Genomic DNA, 14,229 nt, shown 5'->3' on the forward strand with positions numbered 1-14,229 from the left:
AAAATCTTTGAAAAATTGGATTAAGAAAAAATTATTATGCATAGGCTACAAAAAGAAACCTTAAAAGAAAAAGCACTGATACATTGAACTTGATGAAAATTAAAATTTTTTTTCTTTAAGTATTACTTCAACCGAATAACAGAGCTTAGAGTAGAGAAGGCTGTGTATAATCCAGGTATTAAGGTTCTCATTGACAAAGGGCACTGGTCAGGCAGTCATTAAGTGATAGTGACCGGGAGTCGAGGTAGGATGAGAGAATGCTAGGATTCTTAGCAGATGAAGCATCCTGACTTAGTATCAAAGGAGCAAGACATAGACCCTTCCTCCTGACCCTGAGGCTTGTGCAGTCTGACAGGATGGTGCCCTAGGGCATCAAGGAGAAGAGGCAAATTTCAGTTAAGGCAGGTGGTAGAGAAAAATGCCCAGGGAAGTGGTCCAAGATGTAAGGGGCATGTTGAACAGAGTGTCCTTGTTTGGGCGACTATAACAAAAAGACCATGGATTGGGTAGCTTTAAAAACAAACATTTATTTCTTACAGTTCTACAGTATGGGAAGTCCAAGATCAAGCCGCTGGCAGATCCAGTGTTTGGTGAGGACCCTCTTCTTGGTTCATAGTTGGCCATCTTCTCCCTGTGTCCTCACATGGTAAAAGGGACAAGAGGATTTTCTACGGTCTCTTTTCTTTATAATAGAGATGGGCTCTTACTGTGTTGACCAGGCTGGTCTTGAACTCCTGGCCTCAAGCAATTCTGCTACGTTGGCCTCCCAAAGTGCTGGGATTTCAGTCATGAGCCACCATGCCTGGCCAGGGGTCTCTTTTCTAAGGGCACAAATCCTATTCATGAGGGATCTATCCTTAGGAGCCAATCATCTCCTAACAACTTTGCCTCCTAAAACAATCTATCACCTTGGGGATTAAGTTTCAAATACAAATTTTGGGGGAATACAAACATTCAATCTCCAGCACAGAGTGACTTTGGTGGAATGACTGGGAGGAAAGTGAGCCATCCTGGGAAGCCATCCTGGGAAGAGGAAGCCCTGAGGATAGAGGACTGGAGAGACAGGTTTTAAACCATGGCTGCCGGAAAGTAAGGACATAAGGCCAGGAAGACTTAGTCCTCTCAGTCTCCTAGAACAGTGGTCTTCAAATATTTTTGCTTGATTATTCTCCCAAAATAATTTTGAAAAACGCTCTCACTTTAAAACAATTGAAATATAACTTATGTAAAGTACACAAATCTTAAGTGTAAGGCTTAGTGAACTTTCATATATTTATACATGTGTGTTACCACCACCAAGATCAGGGTATAGAACACTTCCAGCAGCTTGAGAGGTTCCTTCATGCTCCCTTCTTGTTGATATCTGCTCTCTCCTTCCCACAGATAACCACTATTCTGACTTGTATTTCCATCTCTCACATTTTTATGTTAACATGTAGGGCTGAGTGTGGTGGCTCACGCCTCTAATCCCAACACTTTGGGAGGCTGAGGTGGGCAGATCACTTGAGGTCAGGAGTTTGAAGCCAGCCTGGCCAACATGGCGAAACCCTATCTCTACTAAAAATAAAAAATTAGCTGGGCATGGTGGCAGGCACCTGTAATCCCAGCTACTTGGGAGGCTGAGGCATGAGAATTGTTTGAACCCAGGAGGCAGAGGTTGCAGTGAGCCGAGACTGTGCCACTGCATTACAGCATGGGCAACAGAGCCAGACTGTCTCAAAAAAAAAAAAATAAATAAAGGTTAACATGCAAAGATTTCTATTATAAATGTAAACAGTTGCAAAGGATGTAATCCCTGTCGTATTTTATATATTATACCTTGCCCTGAAGATTTCTCCAATTTAGTTTATAGAAATGTCTGTCATCAATCTTTTTCTTTCTAAGATACAGGATTCCACTCTGTCACCAGGCTAGAAAACAGTGGCACAATCAGAGCTCATGGTAACCTAGAACCCCTGGGCTCAAATGATCCTCCTGCCTCAGCCTCCTGAATAGCTGGGACTATAGGCATGCATCACCACACCTGGCTTGCCATGCAAGATTTTTTGTTTAGATGGAATTTTGCTCTGTTGCCAGGCTGGAGTGCAGCAGTGGCGTGATCTCAGCTTACTGCAACCACCGCCTCCTGGGTTCAAGTGATTCCCCTGCCTCAGCCTCTCAAGTAGCTGGAGTTACAGGCATGCACCGCCATGCCTAACTAATTTTTTGTGTTTTAGTAGAGACGGGGTTTCACCATGTTGACCAAGATGGTCTCAATCTCCTGACCTTGTAATCTGCCTGCCTCGGCCTTCCAAAGTGCTGGGATTATAGGTGTGAGCCACCACCCCCGGCTGCTCTGCCAGATTTTTATACCTAGATAGTATATTTGGGGTTTGGAAGAGAAGTCACTGTGAAAAGGAGGTGGGAAAGTAGAACTTGCAGAATGTGGTAAACCAAATTTAGGAGATGGTGCAAATGGAAATGGAAGATATGTTAACCAATCAGCTTAAAGTGACCAGTGCCCATGTGCCCCTGGGAAGCCTATGTGTACCCCTAGGGCAGGTTTTCTCAACCTTGGCACTACTGACCTTTTGGGTCAAATATTTCTTTGTTATGAGGGCTGATCTGTGCATTGAAGGATATTTAGCAATATCCCTTACCTCTGTTTACCAGAAGCCAGTAGCATTCTTCCACTCAAGTTGTGACAACAAAAATGTCTTCAGACATTGCCAGTGTCACCTGGGGGAGCAAAATTGTCCTGAGTTGAGCATACTAAGGTACTCCAGTTTGAGGACTGTTGCCCTAGAAGAGAGAGGCATCACAGAACTCCTCTGTGACCTGGGACGGAGGCCCACAGTTGCAGTGTAGGACCCAGTTTCCCTTCTTTTGTTAGTCCACAGAAGTGGCACCTAAACCTTATTTCCCAATATGGTGGCAGCGGCGGGAGTGGAAAGGCAGGGAGCACAGGAGTAAGGGCCAAGTGGTCCTCCTTGCAGGGATGAGCAGAGTGGGGGCAGTGGTCTTCATCTTTCATTCTAGCCTTTGAAGCTAAGGAGAGGTAGGAACTTTCTGTAAATATGGTTTGGCAACTTCATCAGAGATATCCCTATGAGACCCCAAGAAATACTAAATAAGACTTGTGGAGGGCTAGGGATCTTTTAATGACAGAGAAGGGCAAGCTTTAGAAAAATTAATGTTTAGTCTTAAGCCCATTTTAAAAACCCCATTCAAGTACAGTCTAGGGCAGTGCTACTCAAAGTATGTGTTTGTTAACTTTTCCAGTCTCTGACTAGATAAAGACCTGGTGCTAAAATATCAATCAACATACTGCTTCCTTCACTGAGAATGTCTTGCTATAAAAAAAAAAAAAAAAGTCAGCTGAAATTAGTTTAGTACTGAATGACTTTAGGGCACAATGACATCATTTATTTACAGTCTTGCTCAAGCTCCTTATCACTGCAGCAGTACACACTTGCAGTAGCTAGGATAATACACTCAGGATTTTTAGAGGGTCTTGAAATCAGTTTTGGAAATTTCAGTCTTCGTTGTAAAAAGTATAGTGGCATAGAAAGATATTAGGGTGCATGTTATTTCAAAAGAATAAGTATTATTTTAGAAAACTTTTGTTTTGGTATAAATGTGCACTATACAAATGTTTATGTGTACTGTGTCACAATGTAAAAATATACTTCTAACTGTGGATATTGGTTAGAAAAGTTTCAAAAGTATTGGTCTGGGGAAACACGGAAGTACAACTGTGCTGATTTTAGGTGGGATCATAGCCCACTGTGATCCCAGGTCTTTTTCAGCTGTACAGCAGCAGTAGCTACTAGCAATAATTAATCTATGTTCCTCAGTTTGCCCAGGTCCCCTGTGGATGGCACCTGTACACACCTGGTTCTTGCATCTTATTATCTAAGGGTGTTCTCTGGCTGAGACAGTAGGCTCAGCCCTCATGAAGGGCAGGCTGAAAGTGCCCAGGAGTTAATGCCAGGAGCAGCTTTTACTGTGGATGGGAATTGGTAGCTAAAACTCCAGCTACGTCACCCCTTTTAAAAACTTTACAATTCAAAAGCATTACACATCATTTCCTAAGAGGGTCCTCTGTGGGATTGAACCCTTGTTGCCCACAGTGGTAAGCTCTTATTAATACACCATTTGTTGGCTTTCTCCCTTCTGTGTTTCAGTTTCCCACTCCCTTGCAATGGGATCATCTTCCAAATACACTACTTCATCCAAATCTTTCCTTTTTGAAGAACCAGACTGTAGTAGTCAATTTTCACACTACTATAAAGAAATACATAAGACTGGGTAATTTATAAAGAAAAGAGGTTTAATTGACTCACAGTTCCACATGGCCAATAAGGCCTCAGGAAACTGACAATCATGGTGAAAGAGGAAGCAAGGACCTTCTTCACATGGCTGCAGGAGAAAGAAGTTCAAGCAGGGGAAATGCCAGATGCTTATAAAACCATCAGATCTCATGAGAACTCACTATCACAAGAACAGCATGGGGGAAATTGCCCTGTGATCCAATCATCTCCCTCCCTCTCTTGATAAGTAGGGATTATAATTTGAGATGAGATTTGGGCGGGGACACAGAGTCAGACCATATCACAGACTAACCCAACTAGATATTGGTCTCTAATTTGTTCCTTTAAGAGTTGTCTTTCATTGATTACTTATTAGATGTCAGCTAATATGCTAAGCACTTTACATAAGTAATCTCATATAATCTTTACAACACAGATTGAGGAAAGGAAACTGAGGTTCAGATAAATTAAAAGACTCATCTAAGGCCACATGGCCAATAAATAGGGAAATCTTCCATATGAACTCAGGTCTGTTTTATCCTGATGTCCGCTATGCTGTAACTGTGCTATTTTTCCTCCCAGTGTACACTTCCTTGGCCCATAAAGTTATTGATTATCTAACAATTTTCCAAGTTAGCCTATCTTGTTTAGTTAGCCTGTCTTGTTTTTTGGACCAATCTTCAGCCTATGCTATGCCATTCCATATCCTTCCCCTGAAGTGCTCTGAGTGACAGAGGTGCCAACTCCTATAGGCTGCATTTCCCAGGCTCCTAGATCAACCAGCTTCTTCCTGCATTCAGGCAATGGGAGGTGCTGGCAAGAAACTGGAGGGAAGAAGAGAGAAGTCAGAATATTTCTCCCTCTCTCTGTGTCTCGAGTTGCATCTCTAGCATAGCTATATCTTCAGCTCTACCTAGTCAGGCATTAGATGGTTGGTTACAACTTCACCCAGTGGCTCTGGCTGCTGGTAACATTGATTCCTCCCTTTGTCTCTCCAGCTTAGGGGTGGTAGCAACTTTCTGCCCTTGCAAATCTCTGGATTGCTTCACAGTCCTCTGTTTGGCATCTCAGCTCTTTCATGACCTGTGTAAGCAATTCATGGATTAATTTCCTTTGTTTTAAATTCTTAGGCTGGTTTCTGTTTTTCTAGTTGGAACTGACTGATACATTGTCTAGTCCTATATTTCACAGAGTGGTGATGATTCCTCTGATCTGATTATACATAATGCAGGAATTTGTCATTGATGAAGTGATAGCTCAGAATCAGCCCCAAAATTGCTTGCCAGTGTTTATCTCTAATGAATAAGGTGTTTTTGTTTTTTAAAAATTTTGTTTTCCAGCTAGCAGTTATGTCAATGTTCTAGCCTGGGTTCCCTAGAAGGCAGAGCATGAAGCAAGGACTGGGTGATGATGATGTATCTGGGAGTATTCGGGAGGTACAAAGTCATGGTAGCAAGCACAAGGGAAAAGGGAAGTTAAACAAGGGAAGATGGGAAACCATGCAAGGTGATGCTTACCCATGCTGGTCATTGCTTCACCACAAAGCCACAGGTGACATCTGGTCTCTCAGCAGGTACATCTGCTCCCCTACACTATCTCAGGACAGACTGTGTGGGGACACAGTGCCTCAGAGTCATCAATCCAAGGAATTTAACCACCTGTACCCTTAGGTCTCCCATTTCCCCATCATCAAAGTTTGCCTTGGAGAGTGTTAATGTCTTCACATTTCTGTTATAGCATCTAACCCCTTCAGACAGTCACTCAGGAAGCCTGGTACTATGCTCGGCAGGCTGGTGCACTGTGTAGTACAGAAGAGGCAGGAGAAGCCAGACTCTAGGACACAGCTGCCTGGACAGAGCTGTCATCCATAGTGGAGGCTGTGAGTCTGGGAGGCAGTTTGAGTGGAAGGAATCTGAGGGGGCATATGTTATGGCTGGAATTCTGTCCCCCCAAATTCGTATGTTGAAGTCCAAACCCCTGGTACCTCAGAATGTCACTTTATTTATTTGGAGGCTGGGTGTTTAAAGACGTGATTAAGTTAAATGAGGTTAAAATTGAGATGGGTCCTAATCCAATCTGACTGATGTCTATCAGAAGAGGAAATTCAGGCACACAAAGAGACATGAAAGATGCAGATACAGAGGAAAAGACCATGTGAAGAGGCAGTAAGAGGGCAGCCACCTGCAAGCCAAGGAGAGAGTCCTCAGAGGAATCCAGCCCTGCTGACACCTTCATCTTGGACTTCTACCCTCCAAAACTGTGAGAAAACAAATTATTGCTGTTCTTGCCACCCAGTGTGGTATTTTGTTATGGTAGTCCAAGAAAACTAGTACAGCACAAAGGATGTTTCTGAGATAAACAGTTCCTGAAATTCCTTCTTTCTACATAGAGAGGTTTTTCCAAAGGATTGGCCTGTTCTTATACAACTTTGACATCATAATTTTGGGGAGAAATCCACCTGGTGGTGGGGTGGGTTTACTTGTATGAACATATAAATGTTGGGGCTTTGTTATTTCTAAAGCTGTCATGGAAGCTGGTGAGTGAGGAGAGCTGCCTTGCAGCACAGCTGCATAAAATAGTCCCATACAGATCCTAGCATAGTGAGCAGAATATGTACCTTTCTATCCCAGATGGAAAGGCCAGGTAGAGCTGAGGTGGCCAACATGGATCTTGTGTGGACCAAGCAAAACCTGTAGCTAGGGGTGAGTGGAGATGTTAGAAGTGACCCAATCATGTCCCAGAGAAAATGCTGAGAGTGAAAGCCTAAGAAGCATGTCCTAGTGAGTCAGACAAGTAAGGGGGCACCACGGTGCACTGCTCTGTGACACAACATCAAGCAGAGTTAGGTATCAGAGGTGGAGGAGGGAGAAGGGGATGAGAGCAAGTCAGAAGAGGTGAGCAGCAGGGCTGACTGCCCACTGAAGCTAGAGAACTAGTGTCCATGGCTAGGCTTCCTGGTACGTGTATCACATGGGCAGACCTAACCCAACAAAAGGCCAAGGAGAGAAATGATTTCTAAATGGATTAATAAGTGGATGACTGCTCCTGTATAACACTCTCCCTAAGGATGCATTAGGAGGCACTGCCTGTCCTCATCGTCTATACCTTGGGCTATTTCTCTCCAAGAAAGTGACTGCTGTTGAACTAGATCTTGATGCATTCATTCAACAAACATTTGCCAAGCACTGTGCTGGGTCAAGTGTATGCAAGGAGGGACTGAGATAGCTCTCTCTGCTTACCATCTTTCAAGTACTGTGTAACTCTGATTATTTTTCCTAAATTATTGTTGCAATAAAGTTGATCTGATCCACATTTTTAAAAATCGAGTTTCACAGTTTATTCCAAAAGTTAGGATCTTTAGTTTAGCACATTTTCCCCCCAAATGAGATTGCTTTCTCTAATTCATAATCAAGATTTCACTTAAATGCTATCTTTTTGTTTTATAATGATTCCTATTTTACTCATTAGCATCTTGATATTAAGAAAGGAGCCCAGGCTTTAAATTTAAGCAAACTTGGGTCCAAATTCAGCTCTATCATTTTTAAACTGGGTACTTTAATTTCTTTGAGCCTTAGTTTCCTCATCTGTAAAATGGAGAGAATAACATTCATCTTGCAAGCTAATTGGGAGATAGGAAATAATATGCATTTAATGGGTACTCAATAAATACTTACAACATGGAATTATATTGTATTTATGTTTAGTTTGTGCAAATTAAATGAAGAACAAAGAAGAAAAAATGGTATACTTTTGCTATTCCTGAAATATTTCATAATAATAATTTTTTAAAATGAAACTTTAAAAAATGCCTTAGGAAAGTGCCACATTGAAAGTGAATATACAGCTTCCCAAAAAGTCCGATGCAGCCAATTTTCTTTCAGTATTGGGTGTTTCTTTAGTTGAACACCAGATGATGAAGTTGGCTTGTATTTACAGACCATGCTGTACCAAAAAAAAAAAAAAAAAAAAAAAATGTGTATCTTTAAACACCAGAGTTACACTCAACGCAGCAAGATGTTCACACTAGGAGAAGCCAAACAAGAGTACAAAAGATTCAAGTCTCCCCCCATCTCAAGCTAAACCTGGAGCCTATTCTTTGAATGGAATGGAGAACAGAGGCACTGGCATCCCCTAAGTTGTGCATTCTTTATTCCAGAAAATTTAAACAGCCATAAAATAAGTCTAGTTCTGCTAACAGTTGCCTTGGAGGTACTAATAATCTTTCATCAAGAGAAATCCCTGTTTATCCTTGCCCTTTATACCCCAGCTCAAACCCAGTAACCTGAGTTTGTTGCCCCCAGTTTCTCTGTGCTAAATTCTTAAATTGTCAAGTGAAGCTTTTCCCAAATTCTCTTTAGCTTCCATTCTAATACAGTACAACACAGAACTATAAAGTAATTGTCAGTTTTTATGGTTGTTTGGCTCAAGCTTTTTGGTCAATCTCAGAGAAGTAAATCTTTTTTTACTATTCGAGTTAATGAGACACAAGAAGAAATCCTTACAGAAGCTGTTTTGAAATACACATTGAAATCAAAGAAATATAGTAAGGTTTTAGGCCATATTTAATACATGTTAAATCTCCCTGTCTTACATGTATTTTAGTCAAAGGTTAAGCATGGTGTGAGGAATGGGGTATTTTAGTTCTTGTTGAGATTTTGCAACATCAGATATACTATACTGTGCCATAAAGGTAGTAAAAAGGATAGCACTTTTCATTTAATGACTTCCTCTTGGCCTTTGTCAAATAATACATTGCTCTTGAAGAAGGGTTTGGAAAGAACAAAGTGAAGCATCGGTAAGAAATACTTATCATTACTGAAATCTAAGCAAGTATTTTCAACTAGTCTCCACACTCATCTGTAGGCCATAGTTTTGAAATGTTTTCAGAGACTTTCACATTTCCATGAACACTGGATAGAAGCCACAAATAAATATTCTCACATGATTTCTCTTATAATATTAATATTTTTCCACTTCTTATAAAAATAAAATGATAGGCCAACTCCTGGACTGATTATCTTTAGCAGCAGCATATTGCTTTTACTATCATCCGATACATGTATATAAGAAAAGTTTGAACATAAATACAATTAATGAAGTATTTCTGAATTTTTACTCATAATTCTCTTTTATTCCAAAGCAAATATCAGATGTTCAGCAATACCAGATTCAAAAGCAAATACTAAGTGCACACATTTCTTAGTCTGCACGGGCTTCTGCAAAAAAAAAAAAAAATTATAAACTGAGTTAAAAATTAAACAACAGACATTTATTTTCTCATAGTTCCGGAGGCGAGAAGTCCATGATCAAGGTCCGGCAGAGTCAGTTTCTGGTGAGGGTTCTTTTCCTGGCTTGCAGACGGTTGCCTTCTCACTGTGTCCTCACACAGGTTTTCCTTGATGCATGTACGCAGAGAAAGAGAGAGAGGGAGAATGTGCACCTATGAGAGAGCAAGCTCTCTAGAAGGACACTAATCCTATTGGATCAAGGTCACCCTTTTCCTGCTCTGCTCTGGCCCCTGGCATCCTGGAAAGCCTGTCCAAACTTCAGAGTTGATGGCAGGTGTTGACTGCAGTACTCGAGAAGCAGTGGGCAAGGTCAGAGAACATTTGGCAAAGGGAAGTTCAAGGTGCTGAAGGCTTGCACAGCTAAGTCCCAAAAGTACCAGCTACCACTTCGGAGGGAGCTGAGAGCCAGAAAACAAAGACAACCCAGGAAGCAGGGGCCAAGAAAGTGGCCAAAGTTTGAATATAACAAGAGCAGCAAAGTCCAAGAAAGTAGCATGGAGATCTTAATTACTTCTTTAGAGGCCTCATCTCCAAATATAGCCACACTGGGGGTTAGGGCTTCTACATATGAATTTGGGGAGAACATAAATATTCAGTCTGTAACACTTGTTTACCAAAGAAATACCGTGCCTTTTATCATATTCTTTGCAATATACATAACATTATTTGTAGCTACATGCTACATTGTATTATAACAAGCTAAGTGATGAACTATGTATTGATTACTTTTTATAACTTATAAAATGAAAAAATTCAATTAGATCTGACATCACTTTAATCTTGAATTGTATGCTTTTAGTAATCTATCTTATAATCCATGTTTTGTAATTTATTTCTCGGTGGTTTCAAATATGCCTCAAAATAAGAATTAATATCCTTCTTAGAACTGAAAAGTAAAATCAGACTTTTCAAGTCACACTTGGCAGTTTGGTTTGACAAAGGGGACAGAGTTTGCTTGTCAGGTTATGTGGCAGACATTTTCCACAAGTGAAATATTTAGGTCTCCGGTCCAAGGTTTTGACAAAAATGTATTTAAAACGTGTGGTAAGATATAAACATTTTATTTAACAAAACTGTATTTGTAAGAGAGTCTTAAAATTAAGACTACTCCCATTTTCCTTCCCTTTTCTGAGCCTGTTGAGTTAAACAATTGCCTCTACGTGAAACAGTACAATTAATAGTCATTTGATAAGTCCTGGCAAAGGCTTTTTTCGTAACCTTCATCAAAATTGAAGTGAATTAAAATGATGAGCTATAAGAGCTTTGTAAACAATCCTTTTTCAAGTCAGGGAGCTTTTAACTCTTAGCTTCCAGCAAAGTTGAAGGAACATATTGAAAACACCAGTGTATAGATCATTAAAAATAATGTTTGATAGAAGATCATAACATGATGTATTACTAAGGAGATCAAAATTGAGCAATGGTTTAGTAACAAAACCCTTCCATTCCTATCTACTTGTGTATGAATATGGTTTCTCAAACCTTACTTCTATACAAATAAAGACTAAGAATAAAATAGATGTTAGACTCTCATTCTAGCAGTAAGTAATATTCACCCATGGGTACATGAATTAATTTTTTAAAGATTCTATTCATCTTATCAATAGATTGATTTCCAATGCAATTTTTGTTCAAAAAGCTTTACTCAACACTTGTAATATATGTATATTGCTTAGATCAAATGCAAATGAGTAGTAATTGTACTGATAATTCAATCTGGAGGAAAAGTATTTCTCTTTACTATCAATTTACAAGGATATTTTTGTTGCAGATAAAGATTGTAGGGTATCAACGAAAGACTTCTAAGCATAAAGCATATTACACTTCTTTGGAGAAAGTAGAATGGGAATATGAGTTCAAGGAGAAAAAGGAATCATGTAAAATTTCATACCATTAAAGAAACATGTTTATGTCTTTTTAAAAGAATAATGAAATATCAAATTGTTATGGTATTTATATTCCATTGCATACATTTTAAGTGTTATATAATGGCTTTATTTTTAAATGACCATCATTACAAAAGGTAAGTATATCCTTTGCAGCTATTTAAATTTATAATGACAAAATTAGAAGTCAATTAGAAAACATGAGAAAGGATACATTTATTACAAATTCTTTTGAGGATGTTCCTGCATTTAAAGCCATTGAATTGGAAGTTCCAATCGGGTATGCTTGCACAGGTATGTCAGCCTGATGCATCCATCTCATTTTAAGAATGGCCCTGACTCATGGGCTGGATAAATGTTCATGTCTATGGACCAAGTTCCCTTCTTAGAAATGAACTGAAATCTCTTTTGAACTGTGAGAACTCTCCCTTTTTTTAAAGTTACCATGCAGATCATTTTTCTTTTGTTAACAATCTTTGTTCAGACAAAACTTATTATGATCAATTAGCTTTCTCAGAGAGTGGCCATTCATTCCAACAAAAAATATTTAATTGAATATCACACAGGAGAAGTGGATAAATTCAGAAAAATGAAAGTAGCTTGGTCTAATGCTGGGTCTAACCATTGGCATTACAGTCTTATAAGCTATGCTGAGAAGTAATGCTAAGATGATGTTCCAGATGAGAGTTTGCAAACTGGAAGCTCCCAGGTTAACCATGATTTACTTAACATGATTTATTCGATCTACACTGTGTTTAAATTTTTTAAAAATTAGTTGACAAAATTTTACAACCAGATTTCACATAAAAATTCAGTTTTCCAGCTGTTCTTGGAAAATTGAAACTGGAAACACTGCACCAATCAGCTGAAACTGGCTAATGTAGTACATAGTGGCTTCCCTGTTTAAGTAGGACACATGTCTCCAAATTTGCTATTACTCCAGCATCTATCTACACTCGCCTGCTCCATTCATTCATTATGCCTTCCTGACTACTATGGGCATTTGAGATTGAGACATTAACTTTGGATAGTTTATTATTTTCCAATGGGTTAGATGGAATCTGCGGAAGCCTAAATATCTATGTTGCATTACTGTGGCCACATTAACTACTTTCACTAGGTCATGCATTCTTATTGTGCCCTCAACTTTCATACACAGTTACCAAAAGAAACAATGTTGTAAAAGCTGCTAGTGCATTTGGGGACCTGTTGGAGGCTGTTTCCCTCTGCATTACTGTATCTATGTAGTGCAGACAAGACATTTCTTTTAAAGTGTTCTCAAAAACGTTTGTTTTCATCAAAGAATTTGTGTATTTCTTCTACATTTGTATGCTTCTCCAATGAGAAGCAAGCAACTGATTACATTCACCTTTTTCACTTTGGCTGCCAGAAAGCTCTACATTTATGGCCTAACTATTGTATTGTGTCACACCTCATAACTTGCATGTCCTTATTCTTATTTTTTCTTTAGTGTTAACCTCCTAGTCTAGTTTCGTTGGTCCTCATTTTTTATATTTATACTTGTTTATTTTATTGTATGAATTTACTGGAAGCCTCTCAAATTACATGTTTATACATAAACCTTTCTTATTTCCTTTCTAAAGGTGGTTGGAGGATCTACGACATTTTGGTTCTCCTTAGGAGGTTACTATGGTTTTTAGTTTTCCCTGCTCATGTATCCATTTACCACCTGTAGAAATTACTTAGATTGTAAGCTTTTGGGGGACAAGGACATTTTTATGGTGGTCCCACAGTGCCCAGCATCTAGTACTTTCTATATAATGCCCTCTGTTGCATAGTGACAGGATAATACAAGTAAAAAGCAATAGTATTTTAATTTCAACTCCTTGGGACAAAAGGGTTTTTAATCTGTACTGACTCCTGAAAGTCTTGTCAATCAGAAAAAATGAGAGCTCCATCTACATACAGTAGACTTTACACATTTTATCGTAAAAGAATGTGTTATGTAAGACTGGGTGGTAAACTTTCTCTCGTGATCAGGTGGGGGAAAGTAGCTCTGCTTCCTTTAACTGCTAATTAATTTAGCTTCATTTATCTTTGTCTGAATCCTTATTTAATACCATGGACTCAGACTCCCTACACTATGTACTATAATAGGGAGCACATAAGCATCGAAATTACAAATGCCTATACAAAATCTTTACAATTGAATATAAAGAGAGTCTACAGAAACACTACTAGATTTATGGCAGTGAATAAATCTGTGTATATTTCAATTATGGCAAAACATATAATCTAAGACTACATGTATAGTTTGGATTAGTCAAGTTTGCTGGGAAGAAAATGTTTTTCCCAATGTAATGTATGAGGCAGGTTGTTGGAGACACTTTCTTGACGTGGCTCAGACTGTGGTCCAGCTGCTCAGGGCACTGTTTCATAGCTCTGTCCACAGGGTGTGCTCACGTCCTCATTTCTAAAGTTATTCACTTGTACTTAATTTCAAGCCTTTTTTTTGTTTGTTTTTTTACTTTGAAAACTCTGAACGCCTCATTGAGGAGAATACATACAATGTGTGCCAAGGTCTGGTTTCAAAGTTCAGCTGTTTTTGAGTTATTTGACTGGACAAAAGGTCGAAAGAGATCTTTCACAGCAGGGAAAGTGTAATTTTCCATGTCTTTATGATGTTTAGAAATAGTTGGAGTGATTTTCCCTAAAATTTCCATAAATAAATAACTTTTACCCGTGGTATAAGCTTGATTTTGAGATGCCTTGGCAAAAAATTTGAAAATAACCCTCTCCCTA

The sequence above is a fragment of the Piliocolobus tephrosceles genome, chromosome 4 (assembly GCF_002776525.5).
Source record: "Piliocolobus tephrosceles isolate RC106 chromosome 4, ASM277652v3, whole genome shotgun sequence".
Classification (NCBI taxonomy): domain Eukaryota; kingdom Metazoa; phylum Chordata; class Mammalia; order Primates; family Cercopithecidae; genus Piliocolobus; species Piliocolobus tephrosceles.